The 24,879-nt window shown below is 45.2% G+C and overlaps 1 long non-coding RNA gene across 1 annotated transcript; it reads right to left on the bottom strand.

The window, feature by feature from the left end:
• Positions 1-4,324: 4,324 nt before the first annotated feature.
• LOC142584327 (uncharacterized) lies at positions 4,325-23,811 on the bottom strand. The gene is made up of 4 exons (XR_012828759.1): positions 23,577-23,811; positions 22,520-22,665; positions 11,237-11,375; positions 4,325-6,400 (listed from the first exon to the last, which is right to left on the bottom strand). It is a non-coding gene; the product is annotated as an uncharacterized LOC142584327 (long non-coding RNA).
• Between the last annotated feature and the right edge of the window lie 1,068 nt (positions 23,812-24,879).

The following is a 24,879-nucleotide window of genomic DNA, read 5'->3' as shown; positions in this document are numbered from 1 at the left end:
CTTGTTAATTTAGTTAGTAAGAGAGTGTTTAAAAGTTTATATGGCCGACGAAACTACTATCCTTACGTGTTTTGGTTGACTACTAATTTGCTATCGCAATCGATGCTTCGGCTTTCGCTGCGGTCTGTGACATTCGGCTGTGTGAATGTTAAGGTGGGTGACATATGATTGGTTAGCCTCTTGAAGCTATTGTTAATTCTGTACGGTTTCGTTTGACGAAGTTTCAAAATTGTTTCGACAAATACGCGATGCTCCAGAGATGCGATACGCATGGTTGCTCACCGGTGCACTCATTGCAACAGAAACGCTAGCGGCATTATTCGCTAACTATCTCGAAACCTCGTAATTAACCTACAAATATTCAATTCTGGACCCACCTACATTTCACTTAACATTCCCCATTTCTGCGAAATGGGATCTCACGGCAGCATTCAGTCCTGGCAGGACACTCAGAAGCATGTAAAACTGTCGTAGAGAACTCTGAAATGTTAAGCTAACTTTTTTACTATCTTTCTTTTTCTACAACGATGCTGGCTAACTTAGACACACGACACGTCACACAATTTGTGGGCAAATTCAGTCTCAGTGCCGCGTTTACTTCACCCTGGGCAAAGCACAAACAATTATGCTCTTCGTGTAACACTTCCAAAGCGAAGAAAACAAGCATTTGTTAATTAATTTCAAGCCCCTGATAAACCTATACAATTTAAGCGTTCCCTGTACAACACGCATAACATTTCCCATATTTTCGTTAAATATAAATTCGCTAGTCACCACTGATGATTCTTCTTGGAATCCGGAGGAAACTGTCTCCATGCTTCATATAATCTGAATAAACGGAGAGAGAGAGAGAAAAAAAATCGAGCTGATATTTAGGATCTTTTTCTGCTTTAGTGCGAAGTCAAGCTACAGTTTTTAATAATAATTTCCTCCGCACGTCATTCTTGAGCTCTCCTCCTCAGCTCTGAATTTTAGACCCGGAGCATTGCTTAATTCTATCAAGACACCAGGAATACGATCGTAATGACGTTTTTGGGCACTTCAGACTCGTCGCATTAACAACATTGCTGTAAGGCTTAGTAGTACACGTGCAGGTAACATCTGTGGCTGTGCTCTTCGGCATGGATTCAGTAACACAGCCGGTGCACTGAACCTCATGAGAGCAGGGTGCGGCGTTTATTTTTTTCCGTGTCTGAAGTTATGAATATTTAAGCAGGGCCCGGCAACTGTACAACACACCTGCTACTTGCACAGCGGCTTCGAAGCTTGCGGCGAGCTAGGTAGTGAGCAAGACTAAAAAACAACGCGGGATTTTCGTTCGAGCTACAACCACTTCGTATATATTGATTCGAGAGCGAGGTGCATAAATACGTTACAAGTTATTTTCCGACTGGACATTCAGAGTAACGGTAGATGCTGCTTGGTCCTCTCATATGCAATTTTCGGTGCTCGCTTTCATATTGTTCACGGATGTAGATTGCTCAGATTTCCCAGACGTTTTGTCATCTCTTGCTGCTGCTTTCATTGCCATGAATTTTGAACTTCGTCTTGCTTTGTCAACTGCACGTGACGGCATTTTAACCGAATATATTCCACATATTTTAAGTGGCTTTCCACCGCACCAAAAATTTATAAGTGGGAGTTCGCCAGAAAGTGCATAACCGATGCAAAATATAGTTTTTGTATTTTCGCGACTTACTTTCTTCCTCGTCGGTCTCTACGGTAGGCGCTGTTTCATGACCATAATCATCATCGTCATCAGAAGAGGAACAGCTGGACTGGACTGGAAAACTTCATTATGGACCTGCAGGACGCGCTTAGCGCGTAGCGAGCGTCTCCCACGTAGGGACCGACAAGGAGTACCTGGCAGCCGCTTCGCGGGCTTACTGGACAGCCCGTTGCTGGTCGGCGAGTATTGAGCTTCTGAGGGTCTTCTGCCAATTGTCTGAGGTGGAGTCGGGAAGAGCGTCTATACAGTTCCAGAGCATGATTGCGAGTGTCGCCGTGTCTCCGCATGAGGGGCACGTGTCGCTGGGGTACGCGTCGGGATAGAAAACGAGTAATTTGGCGGGGTTTGGGTACATATGCGTCTGTAGTAAGCGTAGTGCTAGCGCCTGCGGCCTGAAAAGTTTGGGATGTGGACGCGGAAAGATGTGGTGCCCCAGATAGAAGTGTTGTGTAATTTCGCAGTACTTAATGAGTGCGTCCCGGTTGTCCTCTAGCTCGACGAGATGGGGTTGCCAGAGGACGGCGCGGTCGCTAAGCGCGCACGCAGCGTCGTGGACGATCTCGTTGAGGATGGGCGGGGCGCCCGGCACCCGACCGAAATGGGCGGAGAACCAGATAACAGTGTGGCGCTTGGGGGTGCTCGGATCTGCGCTACGGAGGATGCGTAACGCCTGGTCGGATACGACACCAAGTTCGAAGGCTTTGATGGTCAATCTGGAATCGCTGTAGATCGCTTCCGGTTTGCTGTCGAGCACGACAAAGGGCTATGGCTACTTGCTCCGCCACCTCAGGGTTTCAGGGTGAGGATTGCGGCGGAGTTAAGGGTCCGCTGCGTCGATGAGACCATGACCACGGCGAAGGCTTGGTGTTTGCGGTAGGCGGCGGCACCCACGAGCGTGACTTCGACCGCTTTCCCGTCTATGTGCTGGAGAAGGGCGGTCGCCCGGGCAAGGCGCCTGCCTCTGTTGTGGTCAGGATGTACGTTTCGCGGAATAGGAGCCATCGAGATGAAGTGCCGGATCTCGTGCAGAACCGGTGTCAACTTCGGTGGATCCCTGGTCGTCGAGGAGAAGAAGCCGAGCTCGCGCAGAATGTGGCGACCCGACTTGGTGGTCGTGAGTCGGATCACCTGCGTCCGTTCCTGAGCCCCAGGGCGAGCGCCAGAAGAATCGACAGTCTTTGAAATTTGAAACTCCCTACACAGTTGTCTGGGCTGCTTAATGACATAGACAACATCCGAGATGCACCGGTCACACTCAGAGTTCGGAGCACGATCACTAATCCTTCTCACCATGGCGAATAGCTCAGGTAACGACTTCTTAGGCTCGACTGCTAACTTTGGCCCCTGGCACAGGACACGTCTTTTCTACGTATACTATCACCTACCTTCGGATTAATTAATTGAGTATAGGTCCTGCTGATAAAAAAGGCGGCTTTTCTGTACTCCCTGCTAAAGCATACAGGTCAGAAGCTTATGAGGCAATTAAGTGAAATTTCACGAGGAATGACAACATTTCACTTGCTAAGTGAAAAAGAAAATGGCCGTACGTTTGTTCCAGGATCTGAAAATCGATGCACTAGCTCGATCTATTGGCTAAAATGACGATTTGTCTCTTAGAATGTTTTTCAGCACTAAGACCCACAAGGTTGTTGGTAGGTGTCGTGTTATATTGTCTGAGAAGGGCAGCTGGCAAAGGGCCGTTTCCAGGTTGCTACTAGCAAAGCTAAATATTCTTACTGTTGATGGCCCTTCTTTAATTGCCAAGTCGGAGCACGGGAGATTATGTTCCTTAAGGATACCCTTAAGCAAGACCTCACAGGTTGTTTTGTTGACATTAAGGGCTTATTGTACTCTCTCCCGCAGCATGAAATAATGTTCTACAGTGAAAATGCAATTGACAAAAAGGAACTGTGCGTCTTAAGAATTAAATAGGTACTACATCAGATAGTTTTCCTTCAGCTGATGAAATGTTCCGTAGAATCTACCTTCGTTAGTTGGGGCGATAATATTTTCATTCAGACAAATGGCATATGTATAGGCCCCAGAAGAGCGGCACTCTTAAGTGACCTGTGCTTAGCTTATTATGACATAATGCGGCACTCCTATCTGAGTGGTTCTTCCGTTATCAAGACCTTTCCTTATGTAGGAGATTATTTGGTGTTCTTTAGATTGAAACATGTTGACTACGATTCGAATGTGCAGATGACTCTTGCCATTTTTGACGAGTGCTTGAAGCCCTTGATTTAAACCGATAAGACACTGGAAAATGAATCAATCAGATTTCTTGACTTGAAACTTTTCTTTGGCCATAGACATGTCTTCTTGTCATACGGGCCTAGAAGAAACAAGCCACTGCTCCCATTCACAACGGTGCAAACTGAACTGGCAAAAAGAAGTATTGCGTTGCATTCTTTTCGGAATGCAATCAACAAATTATGTGCACACAAGGCACCGGACAGCTTGTGCGGGCAGGTCGATCGCCTTCTGCGGCAAGGTTGGGCAACACAAGATAAGAGAAAGTGGTTGTGCTACCTTCCCTGCAACAGATATTACACAACGGTAAAAGGATCGGTCATGCTGCGGGCGCTAGCGTGGTTTTTTTTTTTCTCCGCCGCGCAAGTTAATGAGACTATGCGCTAAGTTAATGCCGACACGGCGCGGGCAACGAGCGTGCATGACCAAGCACAAAAATACCAAGCCTATCGCTGATACAACGGCCAGCCAGGCATTTGCGTTAGCGATAGACTTTGAGAGCATAACAACAACGTAACAAAAAGTTGCATTCGCAGAAAGATTGCCTAGCAGTGTGGATGTAAGCCTATGTTCTCACAAAGAGAAGCATTGTATAGACACACTGATAAAAGCAACAGGAAAATCTTAGAGGATCTCGAGATTAACCGCTTAAATATTGATTGCGTCAGCATCCCGTCTCTTAAGCTGTCCAAGAAAGCATTTTTTTCTCGAAACCGCATTGCAAGAAGAATGCACTAGGCGCGATGTCCTTTTTCCTTTTTTCCTCCTTTTCCTTTTGACCCAGGTGTGCTTTCCATTTCACCGTCTTGTTCGTACTTCCTTACTGCTTTGCACAAAAGGCTCAGCAAGACAATAAACACGCAGTTGTTAGCGCACTTCGTGCATGGTTCCTTCCGTGTGTCCCGTCTTCAAACGCTCTTCTTTCTGTGATTGCATCTGTTGTGTCATTTCTCGGCGGAGCTTTTATTATCAGATTCTATGTGCGACACGAATTGTGTAGCAGTTTGTGGAACTTTCCACGACTCATGTATAAAAGCCGACGCGCTTGACTCGCAGGTCAGGTGTTTAAGGATTGCCCACTTTGCTCGCCGCTATCGTTGTGCTTGAGTGTTACTTGTATTGCTGGACACAAGTTCGCCCAATAAAGAGTTAAATTTGCAGCTCAAGTTTTCACACTGCGTTGTTCTTCACCGTCACTACAACGTGACAATATCTGCTTGACTGAGCTGCGCTGCGGTGTGATATTTCGGAACGTGCCTTTCGTTCCTTTCGTTGCGAATGAAGAAGTGGGCTGTCGTGGGGTTAATTTCGCCGCCTTTGGGCTTTTGGGTATGTACCGATGAATTCGCACGATGGCAAGCTGAAACGACAGACAGTTGGAATGTGTGTCTATAGGCTTAAATAGACACCAAGTCAACGTGGACTCTCTAAATACGATTCTAGAAAACTCGCAATGCTTGTTTACTGCCAAGAAAAGACTCAGTTTACGAGAAAATTGTATCTGAAGGGTCCGAATACATTTTCGAAATTCCAATCTCCCGCCAGTCAACCGAGCGAGTGGTGATGTCGCACACGCCATCACCGCCCTTTGTTGCCTCGGTGAGTAAAACAGCACCCGACAGACGGCGATACCAAGCCAAGAGAGAGCGACGGATTCGCCGCTGCAGCTGCTTTTTGCTCCAGTGGCGTAGACCCAGGCCCCGCACACTCTCAAGTTCAACAAATGGCCACACAGGGCGAAAAATCAATCGAGGCGTGCTTCAGCGTAAGCGCGGAAGTGGAGCTACTGTAATTTGGCCGCATACTTTAATTTGTGCTTTCTCTGCTAGGGGCGCTAAACATGCTGAATTTTTTACTTTACACAAATCGTTAACATAAACAATCGAGGTGTCTAAGGATGTTTTTTTAGCTCAGGCAAATATGCAGTTGATTTTTAAAAATTCGATTGTTGAAGCTGCTTTTTAGTCATAGCGTCAAGGTTTTTGTACTTGATTAACCACCCACAGCCGAAAGCCTATTGGTATCGATGTGTTTCCTGGCCGTTGGCGTTCGAATACTACGGCGGTAAAACATTTTCGAAAAGCATGCTGGTTTCGTCTGCGAGTCATTACATAGACTTGCTATAAAGAGGTCTACATTGGCAAAAAATAGTGCTTCATTTTATTTAGGCGTTGATTATCATAATGAATGCGGCGGAGGTTGAGGGAGTACGCTTGAAGGTACGTTTTTATGCCGTTGATCTCCATAACACCGTAAGTACGCAAACCGATGTCACAGAACACCCGATGCATCATTGTGTGTTCTCCGTCATCGCTTGTTTGCTGTACGCCTACTAATTCTTCATTTCTTCTTCAAGTGTTGTATCCTCCTTTTGTCCTTGTTCTCTTGTGCTTCACTTACAGTATGTCGTTTTGTCAGCTGTAATGCGCATTTGCAAAACCAATATATGTTTGATAAGACACAGTGGTTATCATAATTTCACTACGCATGTAATAAGCTGGCACATATGTTTCAGATACAGATAGCTGTACGCGGGCTTGCACGACGTTGATGCGGAGATTAGGATAATTATGACACCCGTAAAGAAGAGGCAGCTGACGGCCGTAAGCTGTTGCGTTCTTTCCGCCAAACTATCCGGCCTGGTAATGCTGTAAAGATGCTGTATAAAAGTGACACGCGGTGACAGGGAAATTATTATGCTTAGCAGCCGACCATACGTTTTGTATTTTAGGTCTTCTTTCTTGTACGTGTGTGCTACCCTTATTAAAGAGCCATTTCTTGACTATGTTCTTGACTATATATGTAACCGCGTTTGTGTGGATGCGTAGACGTGTGCTTTTTGTTGTACTTGTAAAATGCAAATAAAATATTTTCAACCTTACTCAATCTTTGGTGTCGTGTGCGCTTATTCCAGTCGAGGCCATCGTGCCACCTGGAAACCGCATTCTGTCAGTAGCCCTACACGAAATGCAACCGCTGGAGCGTGGCGGCACAACTCGGGGTAACGGCGGCGTAATAAACGAAAAACCGCTCGGAATGCCCTTAAAAGTCAGTTCAGAGTGTGCCTTAACTCGATATGACTCAGCGCTACATATTTTCTGCTGCGCCTCGATCGTGCTCCCGCCAGTTTGGTTGCTGTGTGGCAAACGTAGCGCCTACATAGGCGCTACGTTTACCACACAGCAACCAAACTGGCGGGAGCACGATCGAGGCGCAGCAGCCAGAAACCCAGCAAAGCCACAGAACACCTGGTACCTGGTAAAGCGGCAATACTGTTTCCGTTTCCTGTTGTACAGCGCCATCTGTGGTCGCATACTTTAGTTCACGACGCCACCGCTACGCTTATTTCCGTTGCACTGTGGAAGGTACAGTTTCCCTTCTCTAAGTTTGTATAGGTGTTCTGTGGTAGACCGTTCGGGCATCCCGCGACATGACATGGGAGTTGAATTTGCTACTCGCGGTTTGTGCGAGTTTCGCGAGCTAGCGAAACCAGTGCAGCACTACCCGATCAGGAAAGTACCTAAACGCAAATGCGTGGGCGGTGCAGAGCCAAGCGAACACAATATGTTTCGACCGCCAGCATCGTTGTCAACGGTAACTTCAATGAGTTCTTTTCTTTAAAAAGTAAATATAACTGGACAAGTAGAATTTTATTTCATATTATAATACAATGCAAGCAAGTTGTTCCAGCGGCTAGTTGAGTACTAGTGACAGAATTTAACTGAGGACTTTAACTTTAACTAAGTGCATCGGGCAAGTGCTTGAATGTCCCGAGGGAGCCTCGAATCATGTCCTGCATTTCCCTCAATTTCTTGATGAATAAGGGTCGGTTCGCGATAATATTGACACCTTAGAGATTCTAGAGCACTAATCTATCCCTTTAGTTTGACTTAGTATTTGCCTTTAGTATTTCGTGCATTACTGCAATACTTGAGGTGCACCGGTTTAAGAGACCGCTTATAGTGTCCCTGTGCATAGTGCCCCGCCCACATGTACTCAGTGCTCACTCTCTCCCTTTCTCCTTTTTCTATTCCCCTTTCCCCCACCCCCAGTGTAGGGTAGCAAACCGGATACTCTTCTGGTGGACCTCCCTGCCTTTCCTGTCCTTGCTTTCTCTCTCTTTCTTGCCTTTAGTGTTCCTTTAACGCGCACCATTTCAGAGCCGTGGCCCCTGAGCATCGATGCAATCAGCTAATCACAATAATTCAAGAATAAATAAGCAGCCAACGTTAACAGCGTGACTGAGTGTAATTGGTTCTGGTATATGTTAACGGTGGCTGCCGTTAGGCTGCCTGCCACAAACATGCTTACGCGGCTAAGGCACATTTCTAGACGGTGACCATCGGCATATCGCGTGATTGACTCGCTGTAGCATTTGTGTTCACGCGCAATAACATTGCTTAAAGAGCGGAACTGATGCGGCCGCATTTTTTTATTGTTCTTCATTCATTTCCTTATAAAAAGCAACGTATAATGTGACAAAGTAAGCTTACGCACCACGTTTTATCTGCATTCCCCTAACTTCATGCTGTAACTGGCTCTCTGTACCACGTCAGCGGATTTGCTTTGGTATGTCCCCTTAGCAACGTGTTCTGCAGCAGTTTCTACCCCGCTATGACCTTTCGCTTAATCACCTGTGCTGCTACACTACAGGAAATTCACTTATGTCCTGCAAGGTTCTGTGCGCGGCGGATTTTAAATAAAAGAAAACACCACTAGCTGCTATTTTAGACACTCGGCTGCATTTTCACTCCAATGTGTTAGAATGCTTAAACTAAGAACGGAATGCACTCTTGGTCAGATGAGTTTTGAAACTATCGCTTGATCATGCTGGGTTTTCTGCCTCATTGGACAAATAATGCTTCTGTATTAGTAATATTTGTTTGTTAAGCGTGCTAACTGCCCTATCGACAGCTGGAACCATGCTTGACCTTTACGGCCACTCAAACGCATGCTTCTGAGAAGTACATTCGCCCCTATACCACGAAGACCTCTGAGAGCAGGTGATCAGGACCATGCGCGGCTACTGCAGGGTGGTCATGCTGCATCTGACGAAGCTGTTCGCAACTCACTCGAAAACAAGTTGCGTGGCCGGGCTATACTTGCTATGGCAACAAAAAGTAGAGCCAAGGCACATGTTGGAACGCATGTGAAACGAAGCTCCAGTTTTTTCGTGAAGCGTTTAAGTATAATAAAACTGTTCATCATCTGAAACGCATCTTGCAATATAGCCACCATGCACCCGCCCAGCAAGGCGGTAAGACTCCCGTTAAACCCTTCCTCCCATGTCCCCGCTTAGACACACACAACGCGGCCCATGTGACCCACGCAAATGCCTTCGGCATCGGCCAACTTTCCATAACTTCACTGTAAGAAAAATACTCCTTCAAGCGCATAATTTCAACAATAAAGCGAAGCTTTGTGCGACTACGTCCCCCGTTTTGGCGCGTCTGCTCGGCCGATATCTCGCTGAGTAATGAGCACGGACTCATCCTTGATACCGTACAATGTCCAAGCTCTGCCGTTTCTGCAAAGAGTTCCGGTTGAATTCTGGTTCACGCAGTCACTGCTTGTCGTGATGCTCTCCTTTAAACTTAATATTTCTGTTTGTGTTTGTTCCTCCTATGTAATTGTTTACCAGTAATGAAATACAAAAAATACAGAGAGAATAGCCTATTTTCCCATCAACATTTTTTTACAAAGTGAGTTATTGCTGCTGCTGCTGCAACGGCGGCGGCGGACAAGAGGAGAAGGTGGGACAAGAGAGGCAAATGCGCTAAAGAGCGTCATAACTGAAAGCAGCGCCACCCTAGTAATGGCAGCGCTGTTCAGGAAGCCTTGCCTCTAAACAGGGCCCACAGAAATTTAAATGGCAGAATGTAATGGAAGCGGACATATTTTATTATGCTATCACTTTTATAATAAGCGGTGTCCAGGTTTTATTGCATTCTCCGGCATGGAAGATCTTCTTGTCCAGATGACATCGCCGGCGGCAGGTCAGTGCCGGGTCTTGCCGTCTCGGTGGGCGGGCGTATGATGGCTGTTTTGCAAATCACGTCGCAGAAGATGAACAGTTTTATGACACCTAAATGAACGCTGCACAGACAAACGAGAGCTTCGTTTCACATGCATTTTGCGTGCCTTGAATCGATTAACTATACATATATATGTTCCATTAGCCCGGTCGAACGCCTTGATTTCAAGTGAGTTCAGAAGAGCTTTCTAAGATGCATCGGTACCACACGGCAGTGGCTGCGCACGGTCTCGATCGCCTGCTCTCAAAGGTCTTCGAAGTACAAGGGCGAATGCTTTTCTCCGAAGGACGCGTTTCAGCAAGCGCGCACGTCAAACGCGGTCACATTCTTTAGCAGTTCCAGCTGCCGACAGTGCAGCTAGCGCGCACAATGGACTAAGAATATTTTAAGCTTTGACAGTCGCAGCAAAACAACACTTTAAATGTCACAGCACTGCGTTCCCCCGACGATGTACATTGGCGCCGAGAGAGCGGTTCGATAAAAGGCAGGCGCTTACGAGTCGGCAGCGCTGGGTAGCGCATTCATCACTCAAGCTATGGTGCTGCTTATAGTCTTTATACCATAGAGTTTCACAAAATAATTACTAGAGGGAGCTCTGGCGCTAGTTCTTGCGGCAGCTGCAATGGGAGCGGTTGAGCCAGCATGGAAATTACGAGAAGTACATGGTCTTGCCTAGGCTTCGTCCTTCAAACGGCCTCGTGGCTTTGTAAACGCGTCATTTTCAACAATGTACTGCCTGATAAACAAACAAACATTATTAATATATTGTCCAACGGCAGGATTCGAGCACAGGACCTCTAGCGCAAACGGCCGATATTGAAACCATTACGCCACGGACGCATGCATCGACAAACTACACATGACGCCCTTATCAATTTATCGCTGGGAAGCCAGTGATCTCAGACGCTTGGCGAGTTTCGATTTGGCCACCTCGACAAGCTGAACCGTTCCAATCGGTAGAGGTTGTGCGTGGTTGCAGCGTATTTTGCATTTGGAAAAGTATAGACTGCTCCGAAATTTACGACAGCGAAGGCATAACAGATCGTAATAAACGAATCCACAAGAATGCCTGAATCCATAAGCATGAAGATCAGACAAATCCATGTACTTCGCATCATCACCATGGTGGCTCAACGATCGCAGCGCCAGAGTTCCCTGTGGTATATTGTATGAAACTCTATGCCTTATACCTAACAATAGAGTACAACGATTGTCTTACTTTTATGTGCATAATGCTGACTGACTTCTGCCACTGTAGGAGCGGTACAAGTCCAAACCTGCCTGCGTCGTGATCTCGAGAAGTACTACAAAGATGCAGTTTCGCCGCACGAGCACAGCAATCAATGCGACATCAGCGTCTGAAAATATTACGCCAAGTGTAAGACTCGTAACTGCAGTGGCATTATGAATTGCAGCAAACGTAAGCTAAGTAAAAACGAGCTGTTGTGCTAGGGTTCCTCTGTTTTAATCACGCCATCGGACAACTTATGCTGATCAATAAAAGCCGGCGTGTTTCTTGGCGAATTTACCATCACTTTTCCCTATCGGGTATGTCCCAAACCTCTTTCGTGGGCCAATCACGGAGGTTGTCCCCAGCCGAACCTATGAGATTACGTCATTATAAAGTTGGAACTCAGTTATCGTTTAGCACTTTTAATATTAATCTCTCAGAAGATTTAAGATGTAAGGCATGCGCTGTCGGTGTTGTGCTTCAAAACATTCGTTTGTGTGCTACAAAAAAAAAGGCTGTTCTTCATATCGCAAACGCGCCATTCGACGCAGATACATCTGAACTATTTTCGAAGTTTAATATCATGTGTCTAGCAAGTTTATATGAAGTTAACCTTGCCCTAAAATGCCAGAGGTAGTTTAAGTATAGCAATGAAGCGTTCTGGGATTGTGCAACCTAACAGAACCGACAGATATATCCTATAACATTAGGGAAACGAATAGATGGCTCCTACCACTCTCCCGTACAAATTATGGATGAAATCGTTTGTTCAATCGCGTCCCATCCTTACTACATATACTGCATGAAAGCGGTGTCGAGATAACTGACATTACAAGGAAACCAATAGGAGACTTCCTAATTCAAACTGAGTAATTATTTTTGAACGTTCCTTTGGCTAGGGGAAGTCACTACTTATCTCATTTAATTAAGTGGTTTTACGTTCTGATGGCATTATCGCATATAGGATGTAACCTGCAAGACATTTATACATACCTTTATTTACTATCTATGTTTTCGTATGTTAATAGAATGTGATATTATAAATTTTTCAGCAATTGAAAATAATTGCGTATATACGTTATATACTGTATATTCACATATGTCATTTGTACTGACTAAACACACTGCTTTGTATCTGACTGTACATTTCGCATTACACATTTTCACTTATACGTTTGTAGATTGCACACACTAAAGTGTACAAACTTTATTTTATTATGCCCCTGTTGTCATGAATACGGGCAAGAACCTTGTCAAACTGCAAAAAAGCAGCTTTTAGTTCTTTTCCCAGCGTTGATTTTTTTTAAATGAATGAATGCGAAATAAAGATTCATTGATTGTGGCCATTCTTAAATTATGAGCAATAATGATGTCAAGTTTGTATGGCCTGGTATGAGGAACTTTAGTGATAGAATGGAGTGCATCTTTTTGTATGCATGGATTTCAGTGATTGCTGATTATAACTCATATATATTATATAATTTGCTGACTGCTACGTGAAGTTGCCAGTGCGGGGTCCCGCGGCCTTGTCAAGCTGTAATGCGACAGCTTTTTCTGTAGGACTCCGACATCGTGTATTTCGGATGCAAATAAAGTTCTTCTTCTTCTTCTTCTTTTTATTATTATTATTATTATTATTACAATATAACCCGCAGATGCAATATTGCAGGATGTGGCATACAGCATACGAATACTTAAATATAAGCGGAACCTCACTGCGACTCCGACGGCGATGGCAAGTTTGCTTGGAGAGTCCATATAATTGCCATCCCTCCAAAAAAATGAACACACCTAACCACTTATGAACTACGAATGGGAAAGCATTACAATGTCTAATTGAACGCCGCTGAGCAGTCAGTCGAGTTATTAATTGCCTGCGGGCAAGTGAGCGCATTGAGACGCTTGGCGTGTTTGGATTTGGCCTTACCGAGGCGCAGTTAGAACGCAGGCCAGAGCTTGCGCGGACAAGGAACGCGCCGATAACAGAGGCTTCCGAGAGCGATAGCGATGATGACGTAACGTCACGGCGATGCTCTCTTCTCTCCTCATAGCAATTACATGGACACTCCATGCTCATGTTTTTCGCCGCCGTCGGCGTCGTCATGAGGTGCCGTATAAAGTGCCAGGGCGATAAAATCGTCTTCGCGCGCCGTATGCTGTGTGTGCCGGTGAAAGCGTGTAAGGGTGAGGCCGGTTATCGCGGCTCAATCTCGCGCACGCTAGTGAAGGAAGCGAGGAGCCGCCGACCCGCTCAGTGACAGCAGCGTGAGCGAGAACACAGGCACCCTACTCAAGACGACCCGAAATCAAAGCGCGGCTCGCGGCGGCAAATATAGCGCCCGGACACGACTCGCGATAAAAAAAGAAAAAAAAAACATCGCATGTCAGCGAGGGCGGAGGAACTTGACCCCTCCCGCCGTCCTTCCCACCCGCTCCATCACAGGAGCGCCGCCCGACTGACGGCGGCGGCAGGAGTTGGGAGGTCGCGTTTCGTGACAGGGGTACCGTCAGTGATGTCGACGGAGACTTGTCGGCACGGCTCAACGTTCATGTCGTTCACCCCTGACGAGCCAGCGCTCGACTTTCGGCCGCTGTGTCATCACCGGCGCAACGAGATACTCGCCGCAGATCTGCTGTCCGTGTGCTTTCCCGTTTCTCGGTACAGCTGGCGCGCAATCTCTTGCAACGGGGTAGGTGAGCTTGTGAGGTCCTTATAGTATAGTGGAGGTTAGCGAATCTCTGTTGGCGTTGTCAACAGCAGGGTCAGACGACGAACGTTCCCTGATGGGTCAGCGTAAGACACTGGCTAGGTTGCGGAAGTCGATCTCGTCTCCGTCTATCAACTGTGCGCTTTATTAACATGCGTCATACGCCTTGAGGGCGAGACTGAAATGTAGCAAGTATGCCATTTGTCAGTGCCCATTTTCTTTGCACGACTGAAGCGCTATCACATCTCGCGAGCCATAGCGAGAACTGAAATTTATATAATGTTACATACTTCATTAAACCACAGCTAGTAGCACACAACAGCGAGAATAGTTCCATTTGTTGAGCGCATGTTGTTGTTCGTAAAACAAATATTGTTAAACGCGCGTGAACATTTTCCTGTTCAGTCTGTTCGATATAGGTGCTGTGTGGGCAAACTATATCACCGCAGGTTGTTGGCAGAGCGATGTCTCCAGAAACAGCCCTACGACGAATAATGTGTTCTCTTGCAATATAATAAAACGAAAAAATATTAAGTTCTAATTTTATTGAATTCAACAGAATTCTGGGCTTCCACATGTCAAAACCACGATGTGATTATGAGGCACGCCGTGGTAGGAGGCTTCGGATTAATTTTTACCTCCACGGGATCTTAAACGTGCCCATAACGCACGGTACGCGGCCGCTTTTGTATTTCGGCCCCAACGAAATCCGGCCGCTGCGGCCGGGATTCCATCCGGCGGCCTCGTGCTCAGCAGCGCCACACCAAAGCACCAAGCCACCGTGACAGGTGCTAAATTTATTCTGTGCATGTATTGTATACCGGAAATGTTTAGGAAACAAAGGGCTTTCAGCTTTGTGAAAGCTAGGGTGGGAGAGTTATGATTCGTTCGCCTTATTTTAGCCTTAAGTTAAACTTAAGGTTAACCGTAAGTTAAGCTTAAGTTAACTTTAAGTTAACCTAAGTTAACCATGTTAACCTTAAGCGTTTCTCAATTCTTCACGGTTTTGTTTAACGAAGTTTCACGGTGGTCTTGAGAAAAATGAGTGAGTCTGAGATGCAATGTGCATTGTTTCCTACCAGTGCACCCACTCACTGCCACAGAAATAAGAGCTAGATTATTCGGTATTTATCTCAGAATGTCGTATTTAACCCACAAATATTCAACTTAGAACGCACCTACATTTCCATTAACATTCCCCCATTTCTACAATATGGGAGCTCATGGAAGCATTAAGTGCTGATAGGAATCCAAGAAACATGTAGAACAGCCGTAGAACATGCTCGGACGTTCATGGAACTTCTTACTATTATTTCTTTTTACAAGGCTGCTGGTTAACTCAGGCACGCCACATATAACCCAATCTCTGTGGAAATTCAGTCTCAGTGCCACGTTTAGTTCACCCAGGACACAGCACAATTAAATGTGCACTTCTTGTAACACCTTCGAAGGGCATGAAAACGACATATAATCATCATCATCATTATCATCATCGTCGTCATTATCATCATCATCATTACCATCACCATCATGTTTTATGTCCACTGCTGTCCACCCCGGTCTTGCGCCAACCGATTCCAACTAGCACCCGCGAATTTCCTAATTTCATCGCTCCACCTTGTCTTCTGCCGCCCTCAACTGCATTTCCCTTCTCTTGATACCCACTCTGCAATCCTAATGGTCCAACGGTTATCTAGCCAGCGCATTACATGACCTGTCTATACCCGTTTGCTGTCTGATCCAAACCGCTCTCTTTCTGTCTATTAACGTTATGCCCAGCAATCTTCGTTCCATTGCTCTTTGCATGGTCCTTAACTTGTTCCAAAGCTTCTTTTTCAGTCTCCAAGTCTAAGCCCCATATGTCAGCATTGGCAAAATGCACTGATTGTACACTTTCCTTTTCGATAACAATGGTAAGCTTCCAGGCAGGCGCTGACAATGACTGCCGTATGCGATCCAACCCATTTTTATTCTTCAATTAATTGCCTTCTCGTGATCAGGGTTGCTTTCGATTAATTGACCTAGGTAAACGTACTCCTTCGCACACTCTAGAGGCTGACTGGCGATCTTGAACTCTTGTTCCCTTGCCCAGCTATTCATAATTATCTTTGTCTTCTGCATGTTAATCTTCAACCCTACTCTTACACTCTCTCTGTTAGGGTCCTCAATCATTTGTTGTAACTCATCTGCATTGTTGCTGAATAGAACAATGCCATCGGCAAACTGAAGGTTGCTGAGATATTCGCTGTCGATCTTTACTCCTAACTCTTCCCAGTTTGATAGCTTGAATACTTCATCCAAGCACGCAGTGAATAGCATCGGAGAGATTGTGTCTCCCTGTCTGACCCCTTTCTTTAGAGGTAGCTTCCTGCTTTTTTGTGTAGAATTAAGGTGGCTGTGGAAGCTCTGTACACATTTTCCAAGGTATCTAGGTAAGCGTTCTGTACTCCTTGATTACGTAATACCTTTATGACTGCGAGTTTCTCTACGGAATCAAATGCCTTTTCGTAATCTATGAAAGCCATATAGAGAGGCTTATTGTACTCTGCGGATTTCTCGATAACCTGATTAATGACATGGATGTGATCCATTGTGGAGTATCCCTTCCTGAAGCCAGCCTGTTCCCACGGTTGACTAAAGACCAGCGTTGCCCTTATTCTATTGGAGATTATTTTGGTAAATAGGTTATATGATACTGGGAGTAAGCTAATGGGCATATAATTTTTCAATTCTTTGACGTCTCCTTTTTTGTGGATTAGTATAATGTGTGCATTCTTGTTTTCTGGAACCCTTGCAGCCGATAGACAGTTCCTATGAAGAGCCGCCAGTTTTAGAAGCTTAATGTCTCCTGCATCATTGATTAAATCGAGTGTAATTCCATCTTTTCCTGCCGCTCTTCCTCGTTCCATGTCTTGCAAGGCCCTACTGACCTCATCGCTAGTTATAGGAGGAGTTTCTGTATCCTGTTCATTACTGTTTGTAATGGAGGTATCCTGACTTCTCCGGATACTGTACAGGTCAGTATAAAATTCTTCCGCTTATTTTACTATATCTTCGAGATTGCTGATGATATTACCCTGCTCATCTTTCATTGCATATATCTTGGTTTGTTCTATGCCAAGCTTCCTTCTCATGATTTCAGGCTGCGTCCATATTTTACGGCTTCTTCAGTCTTTCTCACGTTATAGTTTCGAATATCACTTATTTTCGCCGTGTTGATCAGTTTTAACAGTTCATCTTATCTCTTGAGTTGGACACTTTCATTAGTTGTCGTTTCTTTATTAGGTCCTTTGTTACTTGGGAGAGCTAGCCTACTGGTTGCCTTGGTGCCTTGCCTCCCACTTCAATTTCTGCTTCTGAAGCCAGCCTAGTTACGGTTTCATTAATTATCTCTATGTCATCTTCATTAATCTGTTCTAAAGCTGCATATTTGCTTGCAAGTACCAGCCTGAGTATGTCTGCTTTCACCCTTACTGTCTCTAGGTTGACCTGTTTCTTCTTGATCAATTTTACTCATTCTCTCTTCAAATTGAAGTGAATCCTAGCCTGGGCATTCAATAGTTCATTTCAAAGCCCCTGATGAACCCATACAATTTAAACTTTCGCTCTACAATGCTCATAACATTTCCTAATATTTTAGTTAAATATAAGGTAGCTCGTCACCACCGATGATTCTTCTAAGAACCCGGGAAAACTGTCTACGTGTTTCCTATAACACCACTAAACGGAGAGAGAGAGAGAGAGAGAGAGAGAGAGAGAGAGAGAGAAAACGAACTGAGATTGAGCATGTTACTTCGTTGGTGCGAAGTCAAATTACGGTTTTGAATGTTAATTTCTCCACACGCCACCCTGGAATTCTCCTCGTTACCTCTAACGTTAAGCTCGGAGCATTGCATTATTCTCTCAGGACACCAGGAAAACGATCGCAATAACGTTTTTGGGCCCTTCAGACTCATCGCATGAACAACATAGCCGTAAAACTTAGGAGCAGACGTGCAAGTGACATCTGTTGCTGTGCATAGATTCCCAGATGGGCGTTGAATGTGCGTGTATTTTAATATTTTCTTTTGTATTGTGACTGCAGAATTTGTTGTGGTACCTTTTCACCGCCATTAAACTGTCCAAACGTTAGGGAACATATCTGCTGCACCAGAGCGTCGCCATACGAAGATAAGCATACCGGAGTGGTACATCTTTCAAAGGCTGCGAATAATAGCCACTGCGTGGTACAAAACTCCTCAAATGGGTTGTCTCACATAAACTGCGTGTGGGTAAGTTTAATGTTTACTCCATAAAGCCAAGAACACTAATGTTTCTCGTCCCTCTTTGTAAGGTTTACACTTTCATCGGTGGCGTAGCGCAGAGGTGGATCATCGTGTTTGTATACTCAAGGTCCCAAGTTTGAATTCTCATTGAGGCGAATACATTTCTCAGGCTTAAAGTCTTGCCTGAAACCGACAAACATATACAAATAAGCCGATATTCATTTAGGCTGCCCTGTTCCACATTAAATAAAATTAGGAAGGCCCCTTAGCTTCTAAAGGAAACTGCCTTGCCAGGACAGAAATTTGCTTCCGTGGTGCGTATTTGGCCACTACTTTCTTCGTGATTCATGCAACTGCACTCCCACAGTTGTACTTAGTAGCAAGCAGCAAGGGAATGCAACAATGAGCCGTGTTGCTCAGTGACTGATTTTTCTGGCCCACTGCCGTACATGTTAAAAACATCAGCTAGACGTATAGCGCTCACAAAAACACCATATAGCCTACGCTTTGCTGTTCAAAGGGCTTGCAAGAGGTCCAGCTGAAGCCCCACGATTCTAGCTCATGCGGCTTTTCGGCCATCTTAGCGGACTCACTCCCCTACACTCTGACATGGATTCAAATGGCCGCGAGACAAAATACGTAGTTGAAGACTATGCAACCACTGTGACAGTCTTGGGCGCACAGAAATGTCAGACAGGAGATGTTTCCTTTTTTTTATGCAGTAAGTTTTATTTGAACACGACCTGTTATATTTTGTCCCAGTGGCTTTAATAGCTGAAAACACGTGATTACGCGGACCTTAGAGCAAGAAAAGTTACGACAATATTTAGTTCAGGCAACTAAAATCTGCTAAGGATAGGATAGGGATAACATTAATAAAGTGCCGGGAAACGACGGTTTAACGCGTCGTGACGCTGGCCAAGCGTCGACCCGGGGCTATAACCTACTCTGCACTAGCCCAGTTGGGCCCGTTTGCAGTGGGTCATGAGGCTTGTGCTTTTCGAGCGCACCCCGGGCCTTCTGGACGGCCCATAGTTGTGAGTCCTTGTCTACAGACTGCAGTGCACCTTGAAATTCGGGCGGGTAAGTCCTGGAGGTAGCTGCCGTCGGGAACCTGGCACAGTCCCACATGATGTGCCATTGGTCCGCCGGACCCGCTGCACAAACACCGCACAGCCCACTCGGATAGAGCTCTGGGTGAAGCACGTGCAGCATTGCGGGGACGAGGAGTGACGCGGTCTGTATTTGCCTTAGCATTATGGCCTCCTCCCGACTGAGTGCCGGGTGGGGAGGTGGCATTGTCCGTCGAGCTAAGCGGTAACACTTGGTTACTTCCGCACAACTAGTCAACCTGTCCTTGGTTTCGAACTTATCTATTCACTTTATCCCACGCGCAGAAGTTACGAAATCAAAGTCGGGCAGTCGCGAAGTTATGTACACCGAAGACGGGCGCATAGACGGAACTTTTTGTTCGGAACTGCACTTTGTCATTGACTGGTCCCCTTCGCTGATAATATGTCCAGCATCGGAACTGACGGGCATTTTTGCTTACAAGCAAATTCTAGTCAGAGAAAATTTTTTGAATGTGGCTCAAGAAATCCGAAGACTACCACTACGGTCGAGATATCCGTCCTTAAAATGTGTTACCAATACGCACATCGGTGTGCCAGTTATCACTTTCCCAAATCATTCCCCTCCGAGCAGTTCGAGACTATGTTAGGTAAAACGCGGACACATTTTCAAGCAGGTCTGGGAAGGCAGGTCTCGAAAATGGCGCTATAGTATCAGGATTTCTCCAAATAATACCTGACTTCTATGCTGCTCAGCTAGGAATTCGAAATTTCGCTACTTCCTAAAGTAAACATAAGTAAATGAAGCATTAAAAATGTTCTTCCTTGTAACATCCGCCCAGCCGCGTACGCTCTAGCTATGAAAATAGCAGGGACCTTGATATAATAGGTGTCTTTTTGTCATATATAGAAGTTTAGAATTGGCCTGAGGTATAGATAGCACAATTCAAATCCTTTTACGGGTTCGTTCGAAGAGGTGGATATTACTTGTACTATAAATTGAAATACATAAGTAATCATTTAGCAAAACTTTACTAATTAGGATTTGACTATTTACTTGAAATATTCAAATTAACGAACTGTAGTTGGTAAGGTTGCAGGACATATCCACTTGAAATGAATTCCGAGGACGAAACTGGTTTCGATATAGACGCACTCAAACTTGAGGAAAACCTGCACTTGTTGGCCTATTTTTTAACGAAGCGCGGTTTTATGCATTGAAGCACGAAATGAACTCAAACACCAATGTACTTCCTTGCACATTTTCGAAAGGAATACCTTGAAATTAATGTCCCCGGTGTCGTCTTATGAATTCGTTCCGAGTGGTCAGCCCTTGCGAACTCGCCAACTGCAATTCGTCAATTGCAATATGTGCAGTGACGTAATTGGTTAGGAGCTTAAGTATTGAAATCTTACCAATTATTAGATTATGCATTTCGATTTGTCGTTGATGTAGCGCCCTACCAGATCTTTAAACATAGCTGATTGACTAAAATTGTGGTATCTGCGTCAATATATTTCTAAAAGTTCGCGGCGAAGTTTTCAATTATAATGTGTAGTTTACTTTCTTGATGAAAAAGGTTTTCATACAGAAAAAATAAGCTCCAAGGCCAACTTAGACACTTGGTAAACAAAGGATGCATGCACCTTCATCTCCGCCCTCAAGTGCGCTTGTCACATAGTGGTTTCTGTACTAATGTACCCTAATTATCTGTTAAAGTGAGGTTACTGTGTCATCTCGCCCCGGCCCCGTTCCCTTAAGATCACTCCTCTTATTGGCGAGGTTGTTGATATTGCTTCCATCGACCTTTCGCCAGATATTGTAGCCGTTTCAAGACCAAGCATTTATATCTATGACGAGCTGTTTTTACAGCGAAAGTGTTAAGGGCTACTTTCCGCACTATCGTGTCCGCGTGTACAAAAAAAAATCCCGAAGATAGTGGAATGCCGGGCCCACCCGTGCCAGAGGTGACGCAGGAGTGAAACACTCCCCAACGTGGGCCGATCCCGGAGACAGTGCTATGCCAGGCCACCCGCGGCTGAGGTGACGCAGGCATTGAGCACTCCCCATATGTGGGCCGATACCGAAGATAGCGCAATACCGGGCCGACCCGCGGCGGAGGTGAAGCAGGCGATAAGTACTCCCCTTACATGGACCGATCCGGAAGATTGTGCAATGCCGGACCCACCCGCGGCGGAGGTGAAGCGGGCGTTAAGTACTCTCCCATGCGTAGGCCGATACCGAATATAGTGCGATGCCGGGCCGACCCGCGGTGGAGGTAGCTCGCCATTAAGCGGTCCACCAACACAGTTTCGCTGGTAGTCCTTCTTTATAGAGTGGACGGGCGCTGAGTTTTTTTTATATTCAGTAGAAATATAGTAAACACGCCGGGAACAGTATTATTCAACGAAACGAGATTATATTTGGGGGAACATCTTTGAAATAGCTTTGATGTCAGTGGGCAACAACGGGTACAGCCCCGAAAGCGAGCTTCCCCCAGCTTTCTATAAGGCTTCGTGTCGAACTTGCAGAAACATGCACTTCTCGTCGGATGTGAAGCATATATGCACATCACATTTTTTTTCATATTACCTGTGTGACAATACTGCAGCCTGGGCTTTTCCGTAGTTCTTTACTCTCTGGATATTTTTTTAATTGTTAGCAACCGCGTCAAGCTATTTAAAGGGCGCGTGGGTTGCCTAACCTCAACGATAATTTTTTGCGTGAAGTTCGTTTGCATACGTTAAGCGCTAAGGAACAGTTTTACTGATATCTTCCCACCTGTTTCTGCTCATTGCCAAGGCGACATGGCTAATACGATAACCGCCAGATTTGTGGCTGAGATAACTTCATTGCGGAAAACCTCAGGGCTGCCCCTTAAGATTGCTCCAGTTCTTTGATCATAAACGAAGTTAATTTGCTTGTGTGTTTTCGCATGCTCTATTAGAAAGTCTGTTGGCAAATTACGGCCATCAGCGGCCTGCAAAAAAAAGGAGAAAACCCTGAAGGCAATAATGGGCGGCTGTACTCTCTCAATCACCAAGAGAAACTGCATGACGTGTCATCCCGGTAAGCGCATTAATTTTTGATACCATGCAAGTCGCGATTCCCACAACCAGCAACTATTCATCGAAAATATAACTGCAACCAGAATATTCCGTCACCGTGTGTGTGGGCTATGTTGTCTGTATCGGTATCACTGGAGGTAACCAGGTTGGAGTACTCACTGTGTTCCATAGCATAGGGGCATTTTTGCCACTGCTTTTCCGTCAAACGTGCCAGGACACGTATTTTCTTGTCCCAGTGCACTCAGGTGACATGCATTGCACTGTGTTCTTGTGCATGGTCAACAACGTCTAAAACACGGCGCTACCTGTGGACAAGCATAAAATGCGCAGTTGCATATAAAGGTTACGGGAATATTTGCACTTTCTTTTCTGCAGAAAATGAGCTCACGCATGATTCTGACGCCATTTAGAAGAATGGCGAGAAATATTCAACACACACCTGCTAATAAACAGCCAAACAAAAAGATGGTGACATTGTTGATGCTGATGTTGAGTACTTTTGAACATGCGAACATACCAACGACATGTATTGGCCACACAAATAAGTAATTAAATGAGCATATCCAATTACAGAATTCAAAGCAAGAAAAAGCTTACTTAGAAAATATTACAAACATTGAAAGAATTGTAGTTGAAATGACATTGGACAAAGCCTTAACAGGAAGATAGACACTCCAGATGTATAACCGGCTTGACGCTATACACAAGGTTGTTGTTGTGGTCCTGAATAATCCTGGTAATGCTCTGAAAATAAAGTCGCGTGCTGAACATGTTCTTCCTTGTCCTCTACTCCCAACCCTAATCCAATAAATGAAGCTTGCTGTCTGTCGCAAGACAGGCACAAAGCTTCTCTTATCAGTAGCCAATTGGGAAGTCGTAGCCGGTTCCGGCAAACAGCGACGACAATTCTGCTTACTTTCATCCTAATAAACACAACTATCGTCTTCATTTACGCGTACCAATGAAGATGCGCGGTAGCCACCATCGGCTAAGGGCGAGACAAGTCTACTGATTTCGATCGCAATAAACAATATTGCCGGTTTCTTTCACGTGAACAAACGTCCGTCCGGAGCCGCGAAAACCGCCAAACATAATTATTGCACACAATTCTGGTGAGGAAAAAGCCCTTAACAAGCCATGACGGGTACGTGGTGTACGTGGTGAATTAGGACTGTGATTAAGAGGCAACTGTGTTGATGAAGTGAACCATACATACTTCGTTTCGACAAAAGAGCTGCGCAGCAACAGGACCGCTGAAATGCGAAACGAAGCAGCCCGTGTGCTGCTTCTTCATTCGGTGGCCTTGTTCCTCGGCTCTTATTTATCGCAATGTTACTAAACCAAAAAGCGCAGATTCCCACTCTTGAGCAATACTTAGTTTGCGGCGTTCACGTGCCCAGCTAATGCTTTCTTTCACTGCTGCCACGTGAAACTAAATTCGTCGGCCATAATATTCCACTTGAGATACGTTTTATGTCTAACGTCAAATAGAAATGACCATAACAAAATGAATGTCATGACTGGCTTCGCCACGCTAGCGGAGTTGTGAAGCCGTGGTTAAAATGTTTTAAACTTTCAAGACCTTTTGATATACTCAGTGCCTACACAGGTTATAAGTGTACCGACTGACGTTAGCTGAAATGATAGCTCACAAGATTCAAAACGGCAAGAGACACGTCCGAATGTGCACACGTCACATAGAAGGGCATTATGCGCAAATGCAAGACATCAGTTCGAGCCCACCTTATGCGGAGCTCTAGGCTGCCCGCATTGTGTCGCCCGGTGCAGAGCTTATACTTCGAAGAAAACAAGAGAGCAGAAAACAATTGTTCGAATTGAAGCTGACAATGAAGAAAATATCAGACATTTGGAGAGCTGCGTTTGCTAAGCACTCAGGTATTATTACAGCATTGCAGAGGACAGATCAATCACCTTCACCAAGGGGAAGTTTCAACCTCATAGCAGCTGCGTTTAAAGCCTGCTATGAACTGTCGAGAGTCTCACGAAAAATGGTACGGCGAGGAGAGATTATATTAGAAGGAAGCGCACATTACCTATTGCAAAAAAATAAAATAAAAAATAAATATATATTGACATTTCGGCGCCTGTATTGGTGCCTTGGTGAAGTCACTTCATAAAGGACAAGTATACAGTCACAGTTGCTGTGCATTTTGTCCTTGTGATTAACGAAGTCGTACGGACAGCGAGACGTCAATAAACATTCTGTTTATTGCTTGGGAGAGTGCAGGCGCACTTCTACGTTGAGCTCCATAAGGAAAAACAATTCCTTGCACGCTGCAAGTTCAAGAACTTGGATTGCATATTGAATTCCTCCCGACAAGGAAGAAACGCCAGTTTATTTTTAGAGCATATTTTGTATAAATAAACATGTTTCCTAAAACAAGAGTACCTTATACCAGCTTAGAGCAATCACAGTAAAAAAAAATAGAAGCATTCCACCTCGCTAAAGTGCACGCGATATGATGAATCACTATCATTATGCGCGCGCTAAACCAATT

This window comes from Dermacentor variabilis, chromosome 6, assembly GCF_050947875.1.
Source record: "Dermacentor variabilis isolate Ectoservices chromosome 6, ASM5094787v1, whole genome shotgun sequence".
NCBI lineage: Eukaryota > Metazoa > Arthropoda > Arachnida > Ixodida > Ixodidae > Dermacentor > Dermacentor variabilis.
The sequence above is the reverse complement of the archived record's forward strand: the minus strand, read 5'-3'. Positions and strand labels throughout refer to the sequence as shown.